At 34.7% G+C, this 13,863-nt stretch overlaps 1 protein-coding gene across 2 annotated transcripts in view; it reads right to left on the reverse strand.

Annotated features, from left to right (window-relative positions):
* The window catches only part of LOC110442943 (kidney mitochondrial carrier protein 1-like), a 38,188-nt gene extending 30,774 nt beyond the window's left edge, over nt 1-7,414 (reverse strand). For both annotated transcript variants that reach the window (XR_002462058.1, XM_021486838.1), the window contains exon 1: nt 7,325-7,414. The gene's annotated coding sequence lies outside the window, so the exon portion shown is untranslated. The remainder of the gene's footprint in view (nt 1-7,324) is intronic.
* Nucleotides 7,415-13,863: the final 6,449 nt, after the last annotated feature.

The raw sequence follows: 13,863 nt of genomic DNA on the forward strand, positions 1-13,863 counted from the left end.
AATAGATGACATCATATATTCCCACTCTCCCTATTTTGGAGGAGACTCCCGATTTTGAACCCCACTCAAAATATGCCACTTAAAAGTGTTATTTTCCCTAAGGTGTATATATGTTTCATTCTGAGCACACATAATCTCCCCATGGAAATTTCACAAAGTTAGAAAGCATGTGACAATGTTTTCAGAGATTTACACAATTTAGGTAATACAAGTTGATGTTTTATGATTTTAACATAATAACATAATTATGCAAATAAAATGATTTGATAATATGGTAACAATGTATTTTATTCTTGGATATAATTTTTCTGATTTATTTTATCAAGTGAAATTATATCATAGTGAGAAGCAGCTGGATGTTTTAATAATGTTAACTATATGATGATATTTATGTTACTAATGTAGAAACTTGTGATGTTTTAATGAACTTTTTACAAAGTATTTTAGGCAGTACATAATGCACCTAAAATATTAGTAATTTACTGTATGTGGATGATTTTGTATCCATAAATACATTGTACATGCAAGTTATCCATAGAGAGTGTAAACGATTTTCCTTTCCTCCACAAACCTGTATATCTGCACACTGACTAGAAATTTGATTACTAGAAAAAGAACTGTCCATTTGCACTGAACACACCGTAACATATCTTACACACAACTAGAAACATTATTACTAAACATATAACTGCCATCCCTAATTAGTACCAAACATTATGTATCTATACACACGCCATCAGAACACAACACCAAGGTGCCAGGTGTAGAGAACAAATCTACTTCATGACATAATCAGGGTTTATACACCTACCTGGTACATTCCTCATTCAACCCAAACAGAATATATTACATTCAACCCAAACAGAATATATTACATTCAACCCAAACAGAATATATTACATTCAACCCAAACAGAATATATTGCATTCAACCCAAACAGAATATATTACATTCAACCCAAACAGAATATATTACATTCAACTCAAACAGAATATATTACATTCAACTCAAAAGGTACAACCCCTTTCTTATCAATCTAACCAGTCTACTACTATGGTTTTATACAGCATATACATAGCTGTGCAAACTCAAAAATCTTTTGCAAAATATTGATTTGTAAATGGGATGCTAACTCAGACTTGGCACAAATACTCCAAGCTTTTTACACAATTTCAGATGTTTTGTCTGTAAGATTTTGTAGTAACCGGTAAACAGTATAATTGGTAAACAGCATTGTTGGGGTCGTTTAATTATCTATACATATATATACATGTACATTTTGTACATGGTTATGAATAATGTAAGTAAACAATGTCTACACAGCATTTTTTAATAGGCCTTTAGTTATAGGTTTGTCTGTGAGTAGGGTTGTAGAAAATGCAAATTCGTCTGTCAGGTATACAGTCAAACCACAGTCATTAAACATTACGTATAGAGTCAAATTGCAGTCATTAGGCATTACAGTTAACCCTTGCACCCTATATAAATTTAGTAAACTCTTCAATGCTTTGATATGGATGAGTCCATTATGATCTACAGTGGTGAAAGGGTTAATTGAAAACTTGTAAACAACTATAGCTGTTGGTTTCACAAATTAAGAAATTTGCTATGTAACATCAGGGATTTTGCCATGTTGTTAGAGGGTCCCTTTACAGGACCCAGTCCCAATAGAAAATTAGCCCAATATTTTCCCAATCTTAACTTAGATGTTCAAATTTGAGTCAAACTGGACACTTTAAAATGAGAAAATACTTTCCCAATTACATGAAAACACCTATACTGCTTTCCCAATTTGTAGCAAAATACCGTCAAAATTCCCATTCCCAAAACACCTGTCGAAACCCCTGAGCATATACCTTAGGATTTATCATTGTTTGCAGCTAGAATATAAGATTGTATATGTTGGTCAAGGATAAGGATTGTGTTTACATTATATTATGTATACCTCTAATATTATCATTGATAGATGAAGTAATGAGACTACTACTTGTCCCATTGTCCCTTATAATGACCTCTACAACACGGAATGTGACTGACACAGATAAATGATGATGTCAACAAGTTTCTGTCTCTCTGCTACTTATCTATTTTCAATTAGAATAGATCTTGACATCATGCCATATATTATGTTGTTAATGTCAACTGTGACAGCCTTAGGCCAAATATAGATTTTTTTTTTGTACTGGTTATCGTAAATTTTTGTGCATATATATACCCTAAACATTTTTCAAATGCATTACTATTCAATTAGTTTTTCAGACATGTAATAAACAAGAAATAAACCTATTTGTTTGTTTGGTCTTTTAATTTATATTGCCACTTTACAGTTACTGTAAAATAAATCTAAAACAATTTGACAGCAAGCAGGATTTGTTGCAATAAAACAATTTAACCTGGATATAAAATATGCATCCAAAATGCAACATTCAAAGCAGATCTACAAAAAGAGTAAACAGATGTTTCTATGACTATTTTTATCATATCATATTGTGCAGTACAACATTTAACCATCACAAAAATGAAAATGTGAAGTATATTACCCTAGTACCAATTAAAGACAATATAAACAAACTTCCACAACCATCACCAATGAACTGAACTAAATTATAAAACATCTTTAGCCACCGGTGGGTTCATCATAAAGTTACTACACTAAAGTAAAAATGTAAACTACAGTTAACTCTGAGTTCTTCCATCACCTGCTGTCACACAATTTGATCAAATAATAATAATAAAAGGATTTAGGGATAGAAATCTCATGGGCTTAGTTGAGCAACATTTTCATTTTCTGAGTTAATTCATCATTTTGACATGTATACATTTGTAGGGGCGACTTGAAAACCAGATATAACAGCTTATATTGATTTTGTTCACAGCGTAAACTAGTCATATTCAGGGTCTATCACCCTTTTGATACTTATGTAAATTTTAATGAGTTTTTAAACAGATCAAACACTCAGTGGTAGTACAGTATAGGTGTACGGTTACAGTCCAATGAGATGGCACTTTGAGGTACCTGGTATATTAAAATCCCGGTTACAGTCCAATGAGATGGCACTTTGAAGTACCTGGTATATTAAAATGCTGGTTACAGTCCAATAAGATGGCACTTTGATGTATATTAAAATGCAACACAATTTAATTCAAAACCAAAAAAAATCATGTATAAATCCTAAATCATTCAAGATGTCCTTTAATATGTGACAGGGAAGTGGGAATGTTCACCCTGTAACATGTGACAGGGAAGTGGGAATGTTAACCCTTTAACATGTGACAGGGAAGTGGGAATGTTAACCATTTAACATGTGAGTGGGAATGTTCACCCTGTAACATGTGACAGGGAAGTGGGAATGTTAACCCTTTAATATGTGAGTGGCAATGTTCACTCTTTAACATTTGACAGGGAAGTGGGAATGTTCACACTTTAATATGTGACAGGGAAGTGGGAATGTTTACCCTTTAACACGTGACAGGGAAGTGGGAATGTTAACCCTTTATCATGTGACAGGGAAGTGGGAATGTTAACCCTTTAATATGTGACAGGGAAGTGGGAATGTTAACCATTTAACATGTGATAGGGAAGTAGGAATGTTAACCCTTTAACACGTGACAGTGAAGTGGGAATTTTAACCCTTTAATATGTGACAGGGAAGTGGGAATGTTAACCCTTTAACACGTGACAGGGAAGTGGGAATGTTAACCCTTTAACATGTGATAGGGAAGTGGGAATGTTAACCCTTTAACACGTGACAGGGAAGTGGGAATGTTAACCCTTTAACACGTGACAGTGAAGTGGGAATGTTAACCATTTAACACGTGACAGGGAAGTGGGAATGTTAACCCTTTAACACGTGACAGGGAAGTGGGAATGTTCACACTTTAATATGTGACAGGGAAGTGGGAATGTTAACCCTTTAACATGTGACAGGGAAGTGGGAATGTTAACCCTTTAACACGTGACAGGGAAGTGGGAATGTTAACCCTTTAATATGTGACAGGGGAGTGGGAATGTTAACCCTTTAACACGTGACAGGGATGTGGGAATGTTCACCCTATCTTATAGCTATACATGTACATAACGTTTTAAACATGATCTGCTGCCATTAATCTTTCAGACAATTGTTATCAATTGATTTATGTTTTGCCAGTTAAGCTGATTATGGTGACAACTTAATATTAATGTCATTTATCATGGGACAAAAAGAACAGTATAATATGCATGTAACATTACAATGTACAGTAATTTATGTGTATGTATAATGCCTCCTCACACTCTAGGGTTGAGACGAAGGGATTGACAATAAGGATATCTGGATCAACTAGATATGTTTCAAATACAATTGCTTTGACGTCATAGACAGATATATTCAAAAAACTTGGTCCTGCATATTAAGATTAATACAGCTTAGCAGCCAGGGGAAATTTAGATATATCTTGAAAGTTTGAGAGTTATCCTTTACAAAGAAACAGTTGAAGAAAATGTCTACAAAACAAATAGACATTAAATATTTTACTCGGTAACGTACATGATACATAAATCCCTAACTTATCCTACTGGAATGTCACCATTCCACACAGACAGTGTGATATATGTTGTCATAAATTAACATTTTTAACTAGTAATAAGTACTCATACTTACCACTTTTTTTTTAAATTTCCATGGGGGAGATTCTACATGCTCAAAATTTACCCCATAGAGGCAAAATAACCCTTTATAATGACATATCTTGAGTTGTTCTTTCAGAGGAAATTATTAGATCTTAGAATATAGGAATAGTTTAGCAAATTCACTGTTTGAAAACACTAAATTTAATGGTCCAAAATCGAGAGTCTCCCTCCTAAATAGGGAGAGTTGGCAAGTATGATTACTGACAACGACATCTGTCAGAACAGATTATTTAATACAGTAAAAATTAAAGTACATTTGTGTATATATATTTACACAGAGAAAAAGTCTTCAGAATGCAGAAAGAAGTTTTCGAAATCTTTGTTGGCTATTACCACAACAGAAAGTATGGTGACATTAACAGCTACATCAGATATGTCTTAATTATAAGCTGTTAGGATAAAAAAAAATCCTAGTTCATCAAATGTCATTTATAAAACCTGGAATATCAACTCTTGTCGATCACATGACGTATTTCATTACTTTAACTTTCAAAAGACTATACATAGTACACAGGGTGATCTTTTCCTTTATTATAGTTTATCCATGTATATCTGTGACAGGTTTTAATTGTATGATTACAGTCTTCTAACTTAGCTATTGCAGGACTATCCCTGATGGGCCATGAAAAGATAGCTGACAGCTAGCTAGGGTAGCTGGTTCAATTCTTAACAAAACAATACTATTCAGTTTCCCGTTACACATTGAGATATGTACAGTACCAAGAAGATGCCATCTTATTCTGTATTTAGTTAGGTACATCAATCCTCAAAATTCCAGGTGTTACACACATTTTTTCTCTGCACCCCTGGAATATGTCTCGACAAATTGAATGCACAGTTAGATTATTGACAGGTTTCAAAAATTGGTGAAAACAAAATCTGACCAATCTCTAGGCTGATGTCCAGCCTTTGAAGATAACAGAAGAGATCCACCTGGTCCATTTTACAGTTACGGGCCACACCATTCTTTTGATGCACATGGAAGGTCCAAACTAATCTATTTGTATCACCCACAAGGTTGCATGAGCATACAAATCCTTCAATTTTGTCATGACATTCCAATTTCATGTTCATTTTGCCGAGAACAAAAGTTTAGCATATTAAACACTTAAATGTCAAGGGCAGAGTAGGTGTTAAATCTGACCACACAATATTAAACGGTCAGTTGTCAGTAAGAGCTCGGCCCTGACTAATCATTGGGTACTCTAGACTACCATCTAATCTAACTCAGGGTTTTTGCCAGCTAATTTGGGAAAGGGGCCCTGAGCAGGAATTGGGAAAATATCACCGGCATTTGGCAAAAATTAGGAAATATCATCAGTGTTCCCACATGCACAGGTTTGAGAAAATATCATAAGTTTTGAGATATAAAACCTAAATTGTGATTTGCAAAAAGGTTTCCTCTAGCTGTTTCTTACAGTGAAATGTATATAGCAATAAATAAACACATCAATTTTCAGTGTTTTTGTTTATTCAATTTCAAATTATCGTTTATGTATTTTGAATGCTCTTTAATGGATGGTAATACTTCGAACGTCGCACGTATAACAACTAGAAACTTGTATAAACATTCTAATTTATCAAATTGGGAAAATAAAGACTGAAATTGGAAAAATACAGTGTCATTTTTCAATTGGGACAGTGTACAGGACCCTATAAACACCTGGCAAAAACCCTGTATCTATATAGGTTTTACTCAACAGGAACCACCAGAGTGGTTTTCATGCAGAGATGAATGATGACCAATTTTGTGATCATGCTTTTTCAAATCTTGGAATGTCACTATATTTTGTCTATCTGTACTAAGCCCCCCCCCCCCCAATATATAATATATATAAATAAATGTGTTGATGATTCCACTGGACATCTCGTGTTTATAACAGGCATTTAGAAAGACCTATATAGCTATATACACCTATAAATTATAGCTGTATTGAGCTATATTTTCTAAGATTTCAATTTTCATTAAATCAAAAAAAAAGTCGCATATAACAATAAGGTTTATGGTAATGTTGACTACAAAAAGCATACAGTTAGATGTTTATTTTCATTTTTCATAAATGTAAAATTTCCGATTTTTTTACATCATTTTTTTTTTTAAAGAATCCTTATATTTAATGTCTTTTGTTATCAACCTAATGATACAGTCTTCTTTTAAAACCGACTTTGTTTCGTTTTCCTTAAAAAAGAAAATCACTTGAAAATAGCTCCAAAGACCTATTACAGATAGATCAATAGAGCTATTATAGGTCTTTACAGCTATATAGCTCAATCGGCAGTGTACTGGACCTGTAATTTATCTCAAAATAAATTGATATTCGTAATATCACTAAATATGTGAATGACTAACATTTAAATGAGTGGAAGCAGTAAAGACTGATGTAAATGTGTATGTATGATACAATACAAACACACAACATGACCGATTACACAGACTGTTTACACACAGCCAACCTCTCCGTGCACATGTGTCTATCCACGAGTGAACAAGCCGGTCCCGCGGTTTTGCGTACGTGATGTTTTACTTGAAATCGCAACAATGATAAATAGTCTAGAACAGAATTAATGGCATCAGCATGCGTCACTCGACACAATCTTATTCATGAAAAGGCTGTCGTCGTTCAAAATAAAGCTGAAACGAGTGGCCGTACTCACCTCACAGCGAAACACTTAGTGGACATCCGACATGTAAACTGGGTGACCTCAGTAGTAAGGGAAGGTAAATATTCCGGAAGTGACCTTGATGCGCCCTCTGTAGGTCAATTGTGGGAACATAAAATGATTCACGCGTAGGTAGCTTCCGCCTCACGTTAATGCGAACCGTTAACTACGTTGTATTCATGCGGTTGGGAAAGCAAATTTTACCTTTGAGAGGCCTGAGAATAACATGTGGCTTACGCGTGTTTCGCATGGATTATGACGAGAGATGGTAATTGCGCGTGAGAGAAGGTTGTCTTAGAAAAGAGACTGTTTATATTAAAACTCAAACCAATTGCAAGCTTATTTTTTTTCTCCACAGTGAATAATGATACCGTAGATACAAATCTCCGAAAAAAGACTCTAACAAGACACCCTAGTACGATACTCCTTTAAAAAAACTGCAACAATTTGAAGATTAATGGCAGATTAGGGTTCAGATAGAAAGGGGAAAGTTTTGAGATAAAGAAAATGAAAATAATATTTTTGACTGACTAAATTTGAATTGTACGGACATACATGTAACCATTGACTTAGATAATCTAATTCCGTGATGTAAAACGATCACTGTTCATCAAGGTATATATATTGCAAGATGTAGGCTATCGGAATCAAAGAGAGTCTTTAAAACATTCTGAAGTTAAGGCCGATATGTTAGGTTTTGTTACCTAATAAATCAAAGACTTGTGTTTGACTGATTCAGATATTCATATTACATATTTGATATCTGTATATTTAACTCGATATTAATTTAATTCCTCATTATTTTCATATTTGACATTATTATCATCATAATGTTATGCGATCGATCCATCCTAAAACAATTTAAAAGACGATCGATATATACAGTAAATTATCGATCCAGTTTGGATCTATTCCAAGTGTTCTATTCTCAATATGTATGGAACGCGAAATTAACATATATTCAATTAATTGTATCTATCTTAAATGGTTGAAGATAGGTTCAATTCAATTGAAGATAGGTCCAATTCAAGTGTAACTATCTTTAAATAATTAAAGAAAGGTACAGTTATTTGTACCCATCTCCAATTGAATTGTACCTATCTTCAATTAATTGTACTTTTCTTTAATAAGTTGAAGATATGTACAATTAACTATGTTAATTCCATTTGGAACGCCAAATTAACATAATTGCATTCTAATAATTGCACCTTTCTTCAATCGAATTGAAGATAGGAACAATTGATTTAAAGATATGTTCAATTCAATGGGTTTATGTTTAATTCGTCATATTTGAACCTATCTTTAATTGAATTGCACCTATATTTAATTGAATTGTTCCTATCTTCAATTGAATTTTACCTGTCTTAATTTTTTTTAAAGGTGCAATTTTTTGAATTTATGTTAATTTGGCGTTCCATATATTTGTACAATCTCCTCTACACCATTAAATACATCAAAAGAATCGCGCGGCCGAGCATGTGCCGTACGTCAGTCCGTCTGCATTTGATATAGAGCTAGATCACGGAAATCACGATATCTGGAGAAAGATCTTTAATACAAATATCAACTGCGACATATAGATAGGATAATGTGGAAGTTACTATCGAGAACTGGGAAGTTCTCTATTGGAAATCATAACCGTCATGCTTATCATACGGCAAAGCACGTATAGTATGTCCTCCAAGCTTCTAGTCAAGAGGCACGTGTGACTGGTGTAGAAAAGTCTGCGGTGTCCATGGTTTCAAGTTCAGAAGGGTATATATACGACCGATGTGGACGACACCACGTGCATCATTGATCTGGAGATGAAATCAAACGATTTGGTAGCGTTTTTGGTCCCTGTCCCTATAATCCAGTCTCATACGACGATAAACACAAGTCTTCTAAGGACTATAAAACAGCCCGCAGGGAAACTTTATTTAACTATTTATTTTTACAGAAATATACTCCAAATTATATTGCCTTTATTGGAAAAGCAAACTATCATATTAAAAGAACATATGGTAATGTGCAAAGCGAAAAAAGTCATATTTTCTGATAGAAGAAACATATTTTAGATTGGTCAAGATCTTTTATGTTCTTCCAATAGTTTCACTTCAGAATTATACTGTGTCACAATATGATTGTAAAGCTAATTTGATGGTACTTAGAGGTGTAATTCGAAGTTTGGATACTGGCTAGGTTAAGTCACTAACAATGGCAGCAATAAAACATTGTTTATAAAGATTCTTGTGAAGTTTTTGGAATTCAGTACAAACGAGACCTGCATCCTTATCATTAAAAATAATTCAAAAAATAGTTATACAGACTCATGATTAGCTAATATTTCTTCTTTCGAAGGATTGCCTTGATATCGAACAAGTCTAGTTCTTTTTGCAAGACGGAAATATTAAAGTGTTTACAAAAACAGACCAGGTTCTCAGATGCTTCATCTGTCGACACAACCCAACACTTCTAATGCTAATAGTTGAGAGCGGTTTGGATCCGTGACGAAAAAGATAAAAAGTCAGTGATTTGACGCGGTCTCTGATCAAATCTACTCAGGTGTGTGACTGTCTTAATTGGCAAATGCAGTAATTAAAGGTGTCCAGAAATAGCAGGTAACATATTAACCATATGGACGGCTATGGAACACTGAACCTCTACCCTTACCTACCATAAAACGAGGGAGAGCGTGGTAACTACATTAAGACGTGTAACGCTCTCTGGTAAAAGAACAGTGCTGTAAATTATATATGAGAAAATATAGCTACAGCTTCGGAACAAACGCATACGGTGTGAAATAGCGTCTATAAGGGTTATATACTTTGAAGTCAACCTCTATGAACATTGGGAGAACAAATATGTATCTTTATAACAGACAACACTAATAGTTAGAGAAAGATTCCTGCATACACTTGGTTTCCTAGTGAATCCTGATAAACAAGTTCAGATTGACCTTGCGTACAATATGGCAGGCCTCCATTATATATATACCGAGTACCAACCTCCTGGTAATAGAGGCTCGTCATCATACAAAAACAATATAGAGATGGTCAAATACAAGATCTAGCCTTGCTGGAATAGGAATCGATAACATAAAAAATAAAAATAAAGCAATACAATACCATTTGATACATGTGATACACACACGTTCGGTATAGCAACCACGCCCACAACCTGAACTTGTACTTAGAGAACTTGTTGAAAGCTTCGCACGAACAGTTGACCATCTCACCTGGCCTGAAGGGCGAAGTAAGCTTTACACGACTTCTTCTGATTAAAAGATCTAGAGTGATGGTAATTGGCCAGTAGCATGCACGGATGAAGGGATACCAAATTTGTTCAAATGAATGAATGGATGAAGGGATACCAAATTTGTTCAAATGAACGCATGGGTGAAGGGCTATCAAGTTTGTTCAAGGTCACAGGAGTCAAATATAGTGAAATCTTTAAACGAAGTCTTCTGAATAACCAAAAAGGTCCAGAGTGATGATATTTGTCCAGTAACATGCTGGGATTAAGGGCTACACAATTTATTGAAATGAATGACCTTCGCCAGTATTCAAGGTCGCCAAAAGTCAGTTATGGTGAAATCTTTAAACGTATCATTTTGAATAACCAAAAGGTCCAGGGTGATGATATTTGGTCAGGAGCATGCATGGATGAAGGGCTTCCAAGTTTGTTCAAGTGAATTACTTTTGCCTTTATTCAAGGTCACATGAGTCAATTATGTGTTGAAATCTTTAAACGACTCCTTCTGAATAACCAAAAGGTCTAGGGTGATAATATTTGGCGAGTAACATGTTGGGATTAAGGGCTATAACATTTGTTCAAATGAATGACCTTCGCCAGTATTCAAGGTCACAGGGGTCAACTATGATGAAATCTTTAAGGAATCCTTCTGAATAACCAAAAGGTCCAGGGTGATGATATTTTGCTAGAAGCATACTGGGATTAAGGGCTACCAAGTTTGTTTAAATGAATCACCTTCACCAAAATCCAAGGTCACAAGGGTCAAATATGTCTAAACTTAAAGACTTCTCCTAAATTAAAGGCGACTGAATTTGGGAATTTATCTTTACTCTTCTTTCTAAATAACTTTCTTCTTCCTAATGTCTCCCTTGACAATGCCTCACTTTTGACCTTTAGATGAGCGTTCGCCCCTGTGAGGAAGGCTTTGGGTTCTGGCCCCTGGCCGAGACATACCAGAGTCTGAAAAAATGGTAGATTCTACTCCAGCTTAACGCTCAGTAATTTAGGAGTGGGACGACTGGTTCGCCCGTTGTCAGTATAATGTGACAGGGTTAGGTGTCTTCGGCGGTATGTTTCCGGGAGGTAGCACTAAAAAGTCGGCATCAGTTCCGCGCTAACATAAGGAGACAAACACGAACATATCGCAGCCTCCCAAAACACACACGCATACACTACACGCATGCATCTTGCACACAGGGGAGGCCGTCCTTAAATGACCATAGCTGTTGATAGGACATTAAACAATACTAAACAAACCCAATTTAGCCGGTAGCATGCTGGGATGAAAGGTTTTTAAGTTTGTTCGAGTGGATGACATTGACACACTTTCAAGGTTACATCTGGTCAATCGTGTATAAACATTTAAAGGTCATCTTTCCAATAAACAAAAGGTCTAGGGGATAGTATTTGGCAAGTTGCATTCTGGGATGAAGGGATATGATGTCCTTGTTTCACTTTCAAGGTCACAGGGGTCAAATGTATTTCCATCTCTTAACATGTTCTTTTGAAGGACTTTGGGTCAAGTTACTGATATTTTGCCTGTAGCTTTATTTTAAACCACTATTAATGTTACAAGTGTGAGATTAATACTAGGTGAGCGATGCAGGCCCATTAGGACTCTTGTTTTTTTTGCATAATTGTATGTTTATAAAGCGTTTATTCTCCCGGTTCTCATATCTTACAACATCAACTGTCCATTCTACGCGCCTGTCATGTTAAACTTTGTTGTGACCGATTGTTGTGTTGTAAAGTGCATGCGTTTCCAAATTGTTTATTTTGTACTTTGGAAAGAAAAGACAGGCGCAATGTGGCGTGGGATTTGTGTAAACTAAACATTAATCTTTTAAGTTTTATATGACTATCTATTTCTTTTTCTAAAGAGATATTTACAAACAATCAATTTATTCAAATGATATTTTCAGCTTTAGGATAATTAATTATGCTAGCATAACCCACACTAATTCCCTTCGGTAAAAATGACACCCCTAATGATCATATATGATCATTGGGTGTGTCATTGTTACCGAAAGTCGAACTTAACCCCTAAAACATGTAAATTTACTCCGAACACCTTAGTTTAGGTCCAATTATAGCTCTAACTAATTCTCCGGTCCCTGTAATCCAGATATACACGATGACATGTCGGAAACATTTATAACACCATCTATTATATAATGTATATTCTTGGTATCAATTTGAATGGAATTTCAAATATTTTCACATAAAATATAATACACTGTCGCAATACAAATACAAATGCATGGTGTTTCTATACGGATGTATGATGTGTATGACTTTTTTTTTTTTTTATATAACTGTTCTTTACAGGTGTATGAAATATTTGATATGCATGTTCTATACAGATCTATGGTGTGTATGAGTATATATGAAATGTTTGAAATAAATATGTCATAAATTAGCATGCTCTGTTATGATCATGATAGTACACACGATCAGTAACTCAGATTAATATTTTCTTCAGACCCAATACTTAGAAAACTGGGGATATGAAATGAGTATGGTTAACATAAAATGTGTATGGTTAACATGAAATGAGTATGGTTAACATGAAATGTGTATGGAATGTTTAGGATGAGAGTACAGTGAAGCATGTTATAGTCTCCCAAATATTGTCATGTGTATGTGCTTTGAAAAACTGAATAAAAATATAAATTAAAAAAAATAAAAATACACTGTCGCTGGCGAGTGCTCTACCTATAACGAACACGATACAGTATCTCGATCACAAATAAATGAATATTTCACATTTTAACATTAGGTCACACACTTTTGGTTTATCATTGTGAAATATTATTTCATTTTAAAGAATACACATTTTATCTTTTGTACCCAACTGCCATGACAGATACACAATTGACGGGGGTGTCACACGGTCTGGCGGTGATAATTTTTTTTTTTTAAATTCTTACGTTACTCCATACACGATATTACGATGGCCGACAAGAGCCTGGCAAAAAGATGTGAATTTTCATATCTTTTTGTACCATGGTACACTTTTATATGGTACACAAAGATATTAAAATTCAAATCTTTGTGTACCATGTAAAAGTGTACCATGGTACACAAAGATATGAAAGCAGAAATAAAATCAACCCGTTGCTTTTGTATCTTTCTGTACCAAAATAACGGCCGAAAACAGCCATGGTACAGAAACATGTGAAACCATCAGACGAAAAGGTTACCAAGTATGACAAATTACACCCCGATAAGGCTGTCATCACATACAATGAAATGTTATCGCACGGAATGTCTGTTATTTTTATTACACCAAATGAGCT

The sequence above is a fragment of the Mizuhopecten yessoensis genome, unplaced genomic scaffold (genome assembly GCF_002113885.1).
Source record: "Mizuhopecten yessoensis strain PY_sf001 unplaced genomic scaffold, ASM211388v2 scaffold1945, whole genome shotgun sequence".
In the NCBI taxonomy this organism is placed as follows: domain Eukaryota; kingdom Metazoa; phylum Mollusca; class Bivalvia; order Pectinida; family Pectinidae; genus Mizuhopecten; species Mizuhopecten yessoensis.